Raw genomic sequence first — 14,317 nt, 5'->3', positions numbered from 1 at the left:
AAGAATGCTTTGAAATTAGCCTGTTTTGCTTTTTTAAAATATTCTCAGAGCTTATCCAGAAGGTTTTAAATGTTATGGGCAACTTTCATGTTTTCTATCTTGAACACACATTCTCCTTGCAGTCCTCTACCTCACCCTGCTGCCTCTGGAACAAGCAGTACACCAGGTGCCTGTGCGCTTGGGCTGCATTTTGGCTTGGGTGCTTTGCTCAGAAAAGGGCTGGATATGTCCCCTTGCTTGCTGTGGTGCCTGTTTGAACTCCAGCACCCTGGGAAAGCACTCAGGGACACCCTCCCTCAGCTCCTGTAGCAAGCACAGGGTTCATCTTACCAGCAGCAGGGACCTGATGTTTTCTGCAGCCTGCTCTGCCCTCCTGCTCCTTAATCCTGCTCCAGGACTAGAAAAGCATTTAAATGAGACACAATGCAATTTGCTTGCAGGACAGACAGTAAGGATGCATTCAGGGCACCCAGGCAGGAGGAGTTTTGCTGATCCAGTAAATACCTGCTTGCCTGTTTTAGTCAGTGGTAGGAGTCACAAAGGAAATAAATGCTTTGAAATGCTAAAAGGTGCCTGACCAAAGAGACAGGCTGAGGGTGTTACCACAGTGCCTGGTACCATTTTGTACTATTCCCATGTGCAAGCAGCACTGCTGCCCACTTCCTCAAAGCCAGTCTCCCTGTCCTCCCACCAGCGTCCTCAATCAGCTCCACAGCCTCCCTCCTCGCTCCCTCTCCAGGCTCCCTCCTGCTCTTCCCCGGTGCCCCCTTCTCAAGCGATGGTTGAGTCCTTATAATCCTCCTGCTCACGCTCTTTTTTGCGGTCTCAGGTTCAAAAGCTGCAGCCCATACACGGGATCAATTGCTCAGAGCTGTAGCACTCCCCTTGCGCTGAGGTGGCAGGGCAGCAGGTTAGGCCTGGCCCACGTCCTGCCACCCGTGCCCACCTACAGTTCACCTCAGTGTTCCTCATTGCTGGATGCTGTGCTGCTCCTCTGAGTGGGTTTGTCCTAGATTTCTTCTCCCTGATAAGTTTGTGTCTGAGGGTGAGTCAGCCTGCCGCTGGTGAGAAGGAGACTCCCCAGGGACTGCTGGGTCTGAGATTGGAATCTTGGGAAGGGCCTATCTGTTCCCATCAGCTGAGGGCAATGCTCTCCTCTGTGAAGGGCTTGGACATCAGGTGGGGTGATTCTTTGCTTCTTGCTATCTGTGCCTCAGCAAGTTTTGCTGATTTGCAATTATATCTTCTTTCATGTTCATTTTAATTGCCCTCTCGGTTCCCCATGCTAGAGTAATGCTGAAGAATTCATTTTTGGCCTTTCAGTGCATCTCCTCCTCACTTCAGCTGCATTTGTGCTCTTCTCCTTATTGTCACAGTGTGAAATATTCAGGGAGAAATGTAAAATTCCCTCATCTGAAAGTCATGTACCACATCTTAGAGCTTGCCATGAGGCACAGGAACATTCCTGGCTCTACCTGCTTTGAAGAGCAAACACGGGAAAGCTGCAAGCACCACGTTGTCTGGTCTTGGCAGATGTTTTGGAAACCAGCCCATTTTCATGGAAATGAAGGTGTTACTATTAGTTTATTTTTTGTCAGGACCTGAGCAATTCCTCAATCATTTTTTCATTTTCATAAAGCAGTTTGTGAATCACAGACATGTAAAATGAAGGAGTTAGCAAATGCTGCCTCCCTTTGATGTACACTAATCTAGCCTTCTCATTTTTGTAACTGCTCCCTGGAATTTTCCATCTTATTATGAATATTTCAATGAAAGTTGGAAAAGAACCCCCTCCCTACCTTGTACTCATTTAAAGAGAACAGGAAGGTTGTGCAAGCTAAAATGAAAACACAACTGGTTTGCAGCTGAATCGTTGTGTAACCCACATGTTAAGAAATTGGACAAGGAAAGGGCTGAAGAAGGACATTCTGAAACAAACTCTTCAGGTGTGGGGCAGTGGCTAAGGTGAAACAGTCCCTGCTTGGAGAAAAGTGCTGGATTCACTACTTGATATGGGAATAACATGATGCCATCGTAATATTTTCCCAATTTGGAAAAGTGGCCTTACATACAGGCATGTTCCATTTGTCTCCATTCAGAGATGAAATGTCAGTGTCAGAACCAAGTGCACCTCTACTCAGGTCAATGTTTACAGCATTTCCCAACTTTTTCTCCATGCTGAAGGGCATTTTATATCCTGCAGATATTAGTCTGGTGATTGACATAAACCAACATCTAATAATTTCCTGCTACTTTGCTGTTAATGGCCCACTCCAACTTTAGGGGGTCTTTTTTTTCCTTAACCTAACCTGTTCCATGGAGCTGATGTAGTTAAAATGGCACCACCTTCAGACTGTGCTCTGAGAGAACAGATACACTTTGGGTTTGTTCTTCAATTGTACAAATACATTGTTATAGAGTCCTAAAGATGAACTTTTTCTTTCCTAAATTTTCTTTCCTAAGATGCTGAGAATAATTTAGGGGTAGCATAGCTGTTGCCTACCCTATCCTGGAGTTTGAAAAGGAAGGTATAATAGTCTTCCAAATATTTTCAAAACTGCAGAAGTGAATTTGGACAAGACATTTTCTCTGTTTCCACTTTTTCACCATCATTGGCAGTGTGCTGAAAAAACTTTTTCCTACAGGATTTCTTTGGGACATTCATTTCTGTGGATGTACTTTAGACTTGTGGTTAAATAAATAGAGAAATGTTCCTTTTAAAAAAAAATTTAAAAATTTGCATTTAACCATTTGGAAAAGGCAGTTAATCTGAGTCAGAGAACACTAGAATAACATTGTTCAGTAGAGGAAACAGCAGTCACAGGCATCTATACCCCTGTGCTGTTCTTAGAGAAATCTGGAAGTAAGGCATGTTCCACAACATTTCTTGGGCTGCATCAATACCCTGTTTCCAGCATGCGATGTCAGCATTGCTTTTGGGTTTGATCCTGTGTTAATAAGCAGCATTAAGATTGCAAAGGCCCCAATCCAACAAATATTTAGAGCTATGCTTGGACTTTGTATCTGCAAAATCTTTGGTCTGACTTTGCAAGGCCCCTGTGACCAGACCAGACTGCTAGACAGGGAAGTGTTGCTTGGACCTAGAGTCACGTGGTTGAAAGCAGAAGAGACCAGGAAACCTGAAAATTTGGAGGACCAAGGCAGTGCAATCTCAGCAGAACTTCTCATAGATTCTTCTACCCCTCCTCCGCTCTACCAGTCTATTAGAGATCTGAAAAAAACCTAGTTCTTGCCAGCCAGGGTGACTCCTATCACAGCTATGACAGGTTTATTCCATTTGCAAGTCAAAACAAGTTTCTTCTCTCTCTTGAAGGTACATAATTATCAAGATCATCCTTATTGCTACACCCGTTACCATTGCCTATAATCTTTGGGTATTTGCACTTTCCTGGCACAGTCCTAACTGGCAAAACCAAGCCTGCATGTGTGATATGTTTAGCGTAAGAGACTCTTCTCATTAGTGCTGGATGCCATGAATCAGAATGATGAAGTAGTTTGTCCAAAGCACAAAGCAGATTTAGTGTTTCTGCACTGCAGTCCTACTAAATCATGAATGTCACCGAATTCACAAATATTACCTAAAAATATTAAATCCTAGTTTCATAAATATGATCTGTTTCTATTTATACTGGGGCCCTCAAACCAGAACCTTTTTTTTTTTTTTTCTGTAAACAAAAAGCTCCTGGAAACTTCAAATTATGGTATTTTACATTTTATCCATGCCAAAAAAATTACCACAAAGGTAGTAAGTAGTTCTGTTTGGACAATATGTTGTTTGGAGCTAGGAAAGCATCTAGAATTTTATCTGCTTCCTTGAGTTAATTGTTGTTCTTGCTTTGGCCAACTGCAAGTAACCTACCTGCCGTTTATCAGCAAGTCAACTAAAGGCACCAGTTGGGAGTGAGAATCCTGGTGCTGACCTACTGCAAGAAACTCAGCAGAGATAAAGACAAATGATTTAGTAATGAGGACAGAGAATTTGTCCCTGGTGGCCTCAGTTCTGGTGCTTGCCCTTCTTTGTACCATCTGTGTTACTGGCAGGCTAGAGTGGGGCAGATCTTTGCAGGTGTCAGAAAGTCATTTAGGACCATTCTCTGCTGTCTTGACTTTAAAATAATCTCATACCTTGGAGGAGATACTCCTGTCTTTTTCCCTTTTTTTAGACAGGAGAAAACAGAACTGTCTGTGGTGCTAATCCATGAAGACTGAGAAGCTCTCACCTCTCCTTAACAGGGGATATCCAAGCACGTGTGGTGGCTCCAAATGTTCTTTGGTGAGCGGAGCCACCATGACAGGGTGTAGACTAGGGAAAGGGAGGAAGAGTTTCCCATACATGGTGGTTGGTACCATCATGATTGGAAGGAAGCCTCTGAAGCACAGAAAAGCCTGCTGTAAGCTGACTTGTTTTGTGAGAGAAGTGTAATTTTTTGCACTACTGCTCTGAAACTCTCCAGTAGCTGTAGGGGCAGAGGGATGTCTCCTTTTGCCATAGGGCCCAGCAAGATGCAAAGAGATCTCGCCTGTGATACTTCAGTGCACAGCAATGCTGCTGGAAGGAGGAAGAATGAGCAAGATGAAGTGGCTCCAGCACCTTTAGCCTTCCCTGCTCTTTGCTTTTCTGGTCATCTTAATCATCTTCTACTGCTCAGCAGAAATGTTGTGCAATATTCTCCAGGGAGACAAAACTTACATGAATGCCCCTGTGCTTCTAATGGCTAGAGGAAGGCTGAGTCCCTTACCTTAGAAATTTAAACAAGTCTCTTCAATAGATTCACATTTCAATTTGCTTTCACGAGGCTCGCTGGTGACAAATGACACCGTAACCTCCTCTGAGACTTTTCACCAAAGTATTATGCAAATTGTATGTAAACTTACTCTCACCATGTGAGATTAAGTCATGCCTGAATGCCATTTTTGTTGATGGATGTTCTGGGGCTCAGGGTGCCATGTCCTACCAAGGGTCCCCCAGGGCATACACCAAACCTGGAGCATGCCCAAGGGGCAGAGAATTTAGAATTAGAAGTTTGTGGTGGCTCTTGAAACTTCTTGGGCTCAAGCTTACACTCTGAAAGCCCTCCCCCTGCAGCATCCAGCCCTCCCATGTGGGACCAGGCTTGTTCACCCACATCATCGTGGCTCTGTCCAGAAAGGAGCTGCCCTTAACCAGGCCACAGGGAAACCCACAGCAGCTGCTCAGTGGGGAAAAGCTCTGTGTGTTACCACTGTGGCAGGGAGAGATGGCCTCTGTCCCACAAGAGGATAGAGAACTGCCTGGGTGGACAGTGCAGGCTAGCCCCACGTCTCCTTTTCCTCTGGTGCTGGCAGATGGTGCTGGCCAACCCCCAGCCTGCACTCCAGAGCTGACACAACCAGGGCCAGAGCCTCCTGGGGAGGCTGTGGTGTTGTAAACATACATGGCCTTAGTCATGTACTATGGACCGAGAGCATCCGCCGCACACGCTGCCAAATCCCACTTCCTCTGATGCTCTTTCTGTATGAGCACACCAGGTCATATCTGGTGGGTGCAGGGACAGGGAAGTCTGAACAGAGCCTTCAGCTTTGTGTGCATCTGGCTGGGGCCTGCATCTTTTCTGGTGCTCCTCCTGGGCCCTATTCTAGTATTTTCTTTTTTTCTTTGTCTATGTATATTTTTTGCTTCCTTAAAAGTGCTTGGCAAAGCTGCACCTACAAATCACCATCAGTACACACCTCCTGGGACTGCTTCTCTCTTTGCTTCCCCTAAAATCATCACTGTTTGGGTTGCCATACTGTAGAAGGAGACTGCAGTGTCACTCAGACCTGTGACTTTTGGCAATGAAGAGTGGTTGGTTGTGATCTATTTATCTGAGACTGATATTTATTTACCTGGACCTGAATCCATGCTTCATTTGTTCACAGCCTGGTGGCTTACACTGAGAGCTTTATGCAGGCTACTTTTGTCTTGCTTTTTCACCCCAAATTTGGTGTAGCTTTCGTGTTGATTCATGTAATCATGCCAGCAAAGAAAGGCTGGAGGGGCTTGAAGAGCTGAAGAAAGTTTGCTTCTCTAGTTCCTGTTACAAAGGCAGTAACTTCTGCAAGAGGTGAGGGAACAGGCAACATCTATGGCTGCTGCTCAAGCCAAGGTCTCAGGCCATGGGCAGAAGCAGGACGTGGCCGTGCCTGTTCTCCAACTATCTGGGACCTCACACAGCCAGAAAAGCCACAAACAATTCTCATCCACTGCTCTAAGAACAAATGGACTGTTTACACCACTTTTGTCTGGAGTGGATTTACATACCATGCATTCAAACCTTAGTTTACTTTGTACCACCCTCCCTGTGCAGGCAATCCCTATGTAACCATATTGCCCAAAGCAACTTGCCCACTTGACTTTGGATAAGTATGTGCTTTCCCAGCTGGTTAATTGTTCTGCTAAATATTGTTCAGTTATCCTAGCCATGCCAAGCCTGACTTTTTATCTGTGGATTCTGCAAGACAAGCTGTGGAATGCAAATTATTCCAGTGTATTTGCAGGTCTGGGCTGAGGAGGAGATCCCTGGAGCTTGATCCTTCTGTTTCCCAGTGACTCATTATTGTTATGTAGGTTGTATTGCCCTACCACTTCGAGATATGAAACTCTTGGGTTTTGTAGGTCACTTTTCTTTTGTAAAGGAACACAGGGTCACAAGATCTGTGTGTGTGCCTGGCAGGAAACCGGCATTCCAGAGGCAAGCACACACTAACTACTCTTCTGCAAACCTTTCTTCCAAAATCTCATCCAAAATCTGTCTCTCGGCAAAGGCGGTGTTGCCTCAAGCACTTTACGGTGCTCAGGTGCTTAGAGAAAGAACTCTGACGGCAGGCAGTAGCTGTTAGCCTAGTGAAGTCTAATGCTTGCCGCTTTCTGCAGTCTCTTTTATCTCAGGTGAGCAGTGTAATCCTTTGCTTTCGCTTAATAACCCCAACAACCAAGAAGAGTGGGGGAATCGTTTGATAATTATATGTTCACTTGACAGAGTGCACATAAATGACTGCAAGGGCTTGAAAATTTCAGTAACTCTTAAAGTTTCATTTCAGTTGCTCTGGTTAGATGTCCTTTCTGCTCTACTGCTGAACAAAGGAGGCAACTTTATCACCTGCCTCAGTGAGAGAGATTTCGTGGCTTCCTTTCGTGGCAGAACAAGGCAAGAACATGTTAAAAAAATCTCCCCTTGCACTGTTGCTCCTTCCCAAACAGGCAGCTATCTCTCTGCAGTCAGGCTGGGTGGATTAGCTGCTGTGCCAGGAAAGAATGATGATCCTCCTGCAGCACCCGCTCGCCCGTGGGGAGGGATGACCCAGAAGAGAGCTGTGAAGAGGGTGGGGAGTGCTTGGTGAGAGGAGGCACCTCTGTCTATGAGTGAATTAAAGTGTGTTTGATCACTGGATAGATCTAGGGCGTCCCCAAAAAGCTCAGCCCTGCATGTGAGGTCTTGTGGATTAACTGACTGTCTGGCTCCAGGGATCTGAATGCTCACGGCAGCCTCATCCTTGCTGTGAGTTTACTCCTGTCTCATACATACTGCCGCACTGATGTCTAGGCCAGTTTTATCACAGGCTTGGGTTTTTGCAAGGCAACTTGGAGGCAAGTTTCTGTTTTCCAGTGCTTCATCCAACCTGCCCTATCGTATGCTGCTGTCAGTGCTTGGCTGCAGTGAGGTACAGAAGGATGCGTGCAGCACCATGGAGGTGGTGGTCTGGCAGAATCATAGAATCATCATAGAATCATAGAGTGGTTGGAGTTGGAAGGGACCCTAAAGACCATCTAGTTCCAACCCCCATGCATTGGCAGAGACATCTCCCACTAGACCAGGTTGCTCAGGGCCTCATCCAGCCTGCCCTTGAACACTTCCAGGGATGGGGCTTCCACAGCTTCCCTGGGCAACCTGTTCCAGTGTCTCAACAGCCTTCTACTAAAGAATTTCCTCCTAATGTCTACCCTAAATCTACCCTCTTCCAGTTTTGATCAATTACCCCTTGTTCTCTCACTACAAGTCCTTGTAAAAAGCCTCTCCCCAGCTTTCCTGTGGCCCCTTAGGTACTGGAAGGTGGCTACAAGGTCTTTCTGGAGCCTTCTCTTCTCCAAGCTGAACAGTCCCAACTCTCTCAGCCTGTCCTTGTAGGAGATGTGGACAGAAGGAGGGACATGGGCCTTGTGTAGGCCACTAACATTCCTAAGAGCAGTGTGAGGGTTGTTTGGACTGTTCTGGAGATCCCAACTGGACAGTTGAGGTGATTCCAGCAGAATGGCAGGCGAGGATTTGACCCTAGGTACCTTTCCTTGCATTCACAGCTAGTTCAACAAAAAATGCTGGCAATAAACAGCAAAATGTTTCTCACTAGCAACTCAACTACATGCTCCCTCTTCTGTTTTCACTAGTTTTGTGCTCTATTTATCTGTTTTCTGACTGACTTCAGCAAGGCAACAGTCAGCCTGATGTATTTGTTACTTCCTATGAGCTGAATATGATTTGGATTTTATTTACTTCATAGTAATTCTTTAACAAGCTTTCTGATGTTAGTTTTTCCTGGAAAAAAAAGAAGTCCCCACCATCACTGTCTTTACACAAATTAAAATATTTCTGTCTTCTTGCCACATCTAGATCTATATATATCCCTAGTACACAGAGGAGATATCAGCTTGGGAATTGGCACGCTGAGGGTAAATAAATGAATTTACAGTAAAGCCTGGTTATTGTTTTTAAAGACCTATTGAAAGGAGAAGACTGTTCTTAATTTTATCTCATAATCTCATTTCAAGATGTTTAGCTTGGAAAGGTCTGTCAGAACGTGGGGCCTGGACTTTTATCTTCACTCTCCAGTTGAAAACCTGGAGGACACTCTGGTTTTTCACTCCTGGCTGTGGTCACAGGGAGAAGCTGTAGCCAATATGGGATGGGATCCTGAGGGCCGCCCCATACCCATTCCTTGTCCAGAAGTGAAAAGAGCTGTTAATCCTGCCTTGTTTGCTTTGCACACCACACCCCTGCTTATTGCCCACAATCTAAATTACAGAGGCAGCCAAACTTGCTTCCTGTTCAAAACAATAGCCCTGGCTGACACATCGCCTGGTAATGCAGGGAGCAAAGTGCTGGGGAACTCTGGGTGGGTTTTACAGGCAGATGGGCCCCAGGGCTGGGGCTGCTGGTGCTTCTGGCCCTGCTGGTGGTCCCTGCAGAGGGGTCACCATCTGCACCCTGGACAGGCAGCAGGCTGGAAAAAGTGTAGGGGGCTCCTGATAGTGTGCTGTGGAAAGAAATGACCTTATGGAGGATGTAAATTAGGAGAAATGTATCTGGGAACATGGGGAAAACTTCCTGAAAAAAACTAGCATGAGCAGGATCATCAAAGGCTTATGAATTTAGTGGGAATTTCTATAGAGAAGCTGGTTTATAAGTGTCCAACTGTCTCAAAATCTGAGTCATGCTTTTCTGTGGAAGAAAGGGGATATAATTTTGTTGCAGAAAATATTTTCATTGGTCAGTTTTCATGTGAAGGATTGTATGTAGTGATATAAGACCTCATTTTCTCAGTGTCTTTTTCCTCCTCTAGGAAATGGATGTGACAGTCAGAGCTGATGTTACTTGTGTCCAATAGCACTACTGGGAAGAGCTGTGCTGCACAGGAGTCCCTCTGCAAACAGAGGATATATGGAAAATGTCCCAGGTATTTCTCAGGAGTTATACTGGATTGCATCCAAAATGTCATGGAGGACGTAGGTAACACAGCCAGCACTTCCCTGTACAAACATGTTTGTGTTCACAGTGTCTGGCTAACAAAGGCCAAGACAAGCTTGGTGTGAGCAGATTTACTGTCCTGTGAAAACCTGGCCACCGATGCTGAAAATTTCTGACTGGTGTAACAAGACACATCCAGGGACTGTATCTGTGGTCTTAGGATGTGTACCAGCTTCCAAAATAGGAATTACCTTTCTCTGGTTAGAAATGGAGAATGTCACTGTCTTCTATACCAGGCCACTGCTGCTTCCCTGTGTTTACCCTGGTGAGGTGCCACTGGGTTCAGTTGTTTACGTTGCAGTTGAACTGGCCAAACAGTGCAGTGAGGGGGGTGGTGAGTCAGGCCCACGATTGTTCAAGTGCAGGAAAACAAACTGTGTGTGCAAAGTGATCTGGGCACTGGCACTGGAAAATTTGTCTGAACCCTTTTGCTGTTGGTTTGAGGAGACTCATGTTAGGAAAGTGTTCCTAGTACATTATTAAGGCTTATTTTTCAAGGGATGCTGGCATGTTGGGTAACTTTGTATTTATTTTGATTTTAATGTTCTTTTCTTCTGCATTCTGACTCAGAATAATACCTTTCCTTGTGAGCCAGAATTACAGCTGGAACCAGGTTATGGGTTCAAAATGAAGCCAGAATCCCAGGGAGCTACTTCACTGATAGGGGTTAGAAATAATTTTCCCTGCCTCTATCTACAGTTTCTTGGTTTACAGTTTCCAAGAAATTCCTGGGTATACCTTGGGAAGGTTCTCTCTCTCTCCTGTCTTTTATCCCTGCTTTCGGATCAGATGACATCAAGCTCTAACACTTTGTCAGCCTTTAGATAATTTACTATTTCCATCTCTCTTCCTGCATAATCTATGCTCCCCTGAGACATTTTTAATGTCTGGAACAAACTCTCCCATCTTCGCCGGTGAACACTGAAGCAGATGATTAACTGCAGCCAAATCTACCCCTTTTTCTCTGTAAATTATCCCTTACTGTCTCCTGCCTCCTTTTCTTGGTTTTAACTAACAACCTCATGATTTGTCTGACTCCTTGGTTTTTCTAGGGAAAGATTTTAAACAAAACCACATTCAGACACACAGACATAAACACACAAAATGCGAACAATGAACGCTCACAGACAACCAACAGCATGCTCACAGAGACAGGCTTATGGAGAGATACAATGACGTAAATCAACACCCAGAAGCATTTATTAAATTACCCAGATATATACACAGAGGGACAGCCAGATGGGTTAAGGCTGTGTTTTTACTGGTGGAAAAATGAAAACGTCACCTTAGTGCCCAGAGGAGAATATTTTGGAAAAGTGAGGGCAGTGGCAACACCAGATATTAAAGGTGATAATATCTCTTTTTTCAGTCTTTCAGAGTAATTTGCTTACCCTAGGAAGTGGCAACTGCTGCATAGCAAATGTGAACCCATACACTTCCATAATCAAAACCAGTGTGAAAACAGCATAGTGGTCTTCCCTGAAATCATCCCCTGTTCCCAAGCAAGAAATTATTCCTGGAACCTTCATCTCTCATTTTATTGCTCTGGGCAGTCCCATCTTCCTTTTTTATTTCTAAAATACATGAAAGCAAACTGAATTCCCTGCATACTAGCAGGGAAAGAATTATGCCTAGAACCCAGCTACACAGCTCCTTATGTATAAATGGTCTTTTTCTTGAATGCCCCTTGTCCTCAGAGCATGGGGCTTTAGGAAATACTGTAGTTCTTTAAAAGCTGGTATTTGGTTACCCCCATACCCATTTAAGGAGGCATTTCACCCACGATATATTAACTGAAACAGCTGCACAAAGTAAACTGGCTGAATGTCTGTCTTTCCTAGCCCACATGGAGGTTTTTCTCATTCAGAACTACTGCTAAGCTAACTGTAATTTCCTTAAATGTCCTTGAACCATGTGATTCACTTATATCTTGCATATGCTTACACCGAGTTACAAGTTATATGGTTTGAAACCTCTGAACATGTTAACCAGCCCCGTGATCCCTACTTGCCTCTTTCTTGTTACCCAGTGCACCAGTCCTGCTTACTTCAACCCAACATTTTCTTTATGTCTTGTTTCACTGTGTCACAGTTTAAATTTGGGTAGTGTTTAGATCTGTGATGATCTTCTTGACTGCAGAACAAACAAGGCCAAACCCCAGCTGTCTGTACTCACAAACAAGACCTGGTACACACAGGATGCTTTCATCCTGCTGCTGTTGATGATAACCCAGCCCAACTCCAGGCTGCCCACATTACATCCACTAACTGCTGCAGCTCCTCCCTTTCCTTCCAACACCTGTGTGGATGTGGTAAACAATTGTAAATTGATACCTACATTGGTGCAATTTGCTGATGGAGTTAACCAATTCACAAGTTGTTTTTCACTTGCAGCTGTGCCATCCCTAATACTCTCAGGGTCTCACTGAAGACTTCAAGAGCTGGTGCTAGATAAGTGGCTCTTTCCTACAGTGTTTTGTTTTGCATTTTTATCTTTCCATAGCATCAAAGGAAAGCTCAATCAGAGTGTATCTTTTTAAATTCTTTTTCATATTAAGGAAAAATAGCTGAAGTTACATATCAAAAAAGATTCCTCCATTTTACAATATTGTGGTAGCTCAGAGCCTCTGATTTATGTGGTCAGCCATGGCCTCGTGCACTATCAAAGTTGTTGGTGTGATTTTGGTGAATCACACCAAATAGGTGTGAATTTTTTTCCTCTTTTTTTTTTCCCCCCTGGTTATGATGTTTGATGCGTTTTTTCTAGGTATATGGTACAGTCTGTATGTGTGGGTGAAATCTGCCATCACTGACAATCTGCTCTTCTCAGAGAATTCTCTTGGATTTTTCATCATCTTGCTCGGTTGCATGACAGCTAGGACTGTCCTAAGCAAGTCACTGCCATTCTCTTATTTTGTCTTTTCCTTTGGATTGTAAAACCTTTAAAGATACAATATTTTCAAGAATCAGCTGTGCTCAGCTGGTAGGTAAAAATTACAAGGTGTATAATTACCAAAGCATACCCAAACAGCTGATTTCTTTAGTTGTATCTGGGAATCTATAAATCATGAAAGGTAACTACATTAAGTTGATGCTTCTCTCTGTCCTTTGTATTTGTTTTCTTAGACTTCTTACGTTAAGGCCTGTCCTAGAAGGTGCTTAGAACAAGGAGGCCACAAGCACTAGCTGATGTGCACTGTCATCAGATGGGAGTTGCTCCATCGTTTTGCAACCCTGCTCCTATTAAGGTAATGTTAGGAAAGGATTGTAACAGAGGAATTGAATAATAAAAATTATAATTAAGGGTGTTATTTTATCTTCTCTTTTTTCCTCTACGACACCTCTTAATCAGAGAGTCTGTGGACACTAATCCTGCTAATGCTTGATGCTTCCTCATTCTGCTTTTGTCTTCCCCTGATCTTTCAAAAAATAATCCAAGTCTTTCAGCATTTCATTCACTTCTAATTTCACTTCCCCAGTGTGCTGGTTCAGTGAGTGAAGCTATACTTCCCTAATCTGTGGACTACCTTTTTCTTTCTTAGTTGTTCTTCCTCTGTTTTGGGGAAAAGTCACCTTACTGTGACTCACAGCTCTGCACCATATCCCGTTTACCCTTGACTTTTAATGCTTGTTTGTATAACAGTGAAGTTTTATATATGTTGAGAGATAATAGAGCATTTCACACGGATGAGCACTCACAGCTTGGAATGCCTGCTAGGATGTGACCTATTGATGAATTAGGAAATATTAGCTGGGGGTAGGAACAATAATGCAGCCAGTCTAAGGGAAATTGTGACTTTTCACAGTGTCCTGCCAAATTACTTTTTTTTTTTTTTTTTTTTTTTTTTTTACATACATCTTGCACTAAAGGACAAAGAGATGGCAGCCCAATGACTTGTGTTGACAGCTCTTCTTTTTTTCCAGGGCTTTTTCCATTCCAGTGTGGGTGGGTGGCCCTGGAAGAAGGTAGAGGCTTGCAGGGAAGAAGTTTACTACTTAGAGCTGCTGCCACTTGGAAGGGTGAATGTGGAGGAAGGACAGCTGATATCTTCGCTGCAATATCTGATTGGGTGCAGCAAAGCAGAAAAGAAATTTCAGGCTCTTCCCCCTCTTCTTTGTATCTTCTGCTTATTTCCTTCCTATCTACTTGTTTGTTTTAGTTGCCTCTTTGTTTCTGTTTGTCTAATTCAGAGTTAGACCTGAGATTATAGACTTGAGACTTCCTCTTTCCACTTCAATAGATTCCTTCACCACAGCAAGTTTGTTAATGCTGCTTCTGTTCAGATATATTTTACCTACTTTGTATATAGTGCTCCATCCTTTTAATGTCAGATCAAGTAAAAGTCAGATGGGAGTGCTGTTCAGATCAGCAGATGGCAGACTCCTTCTAGCAATTGCTGCCACCAGCTTCATCCTACATCAGAACATCTGATGATGACAGGCAGAAAAAGGTACAATTCCTCCATCATACACTCAGAAGTCTGTATTATATCAGTGAGGAATCAAAGACATATCGGGCACCCGTGTTAGTTATTGTGC

The sequence above is a fragment of the Apus apus genome, chromosome 11 (genome assembly GCF_020740795.1).
Source record: "Apus apus isolate bApuApu2 chromosome 11, bApuApu2.pri.cur, whole genome shotgun sequence".
In the NCBI taxonomy this organism is placed as follows: Eukaryota; Metazoa; Chordata; class Aves; order Apodiformes; family Apodidae; genus Apus; species Apus apus.
The sequence above is the reverse complement of the archived record's forward strand: the minus strand, read 5'-3'. Positions refer to the sequence as shown.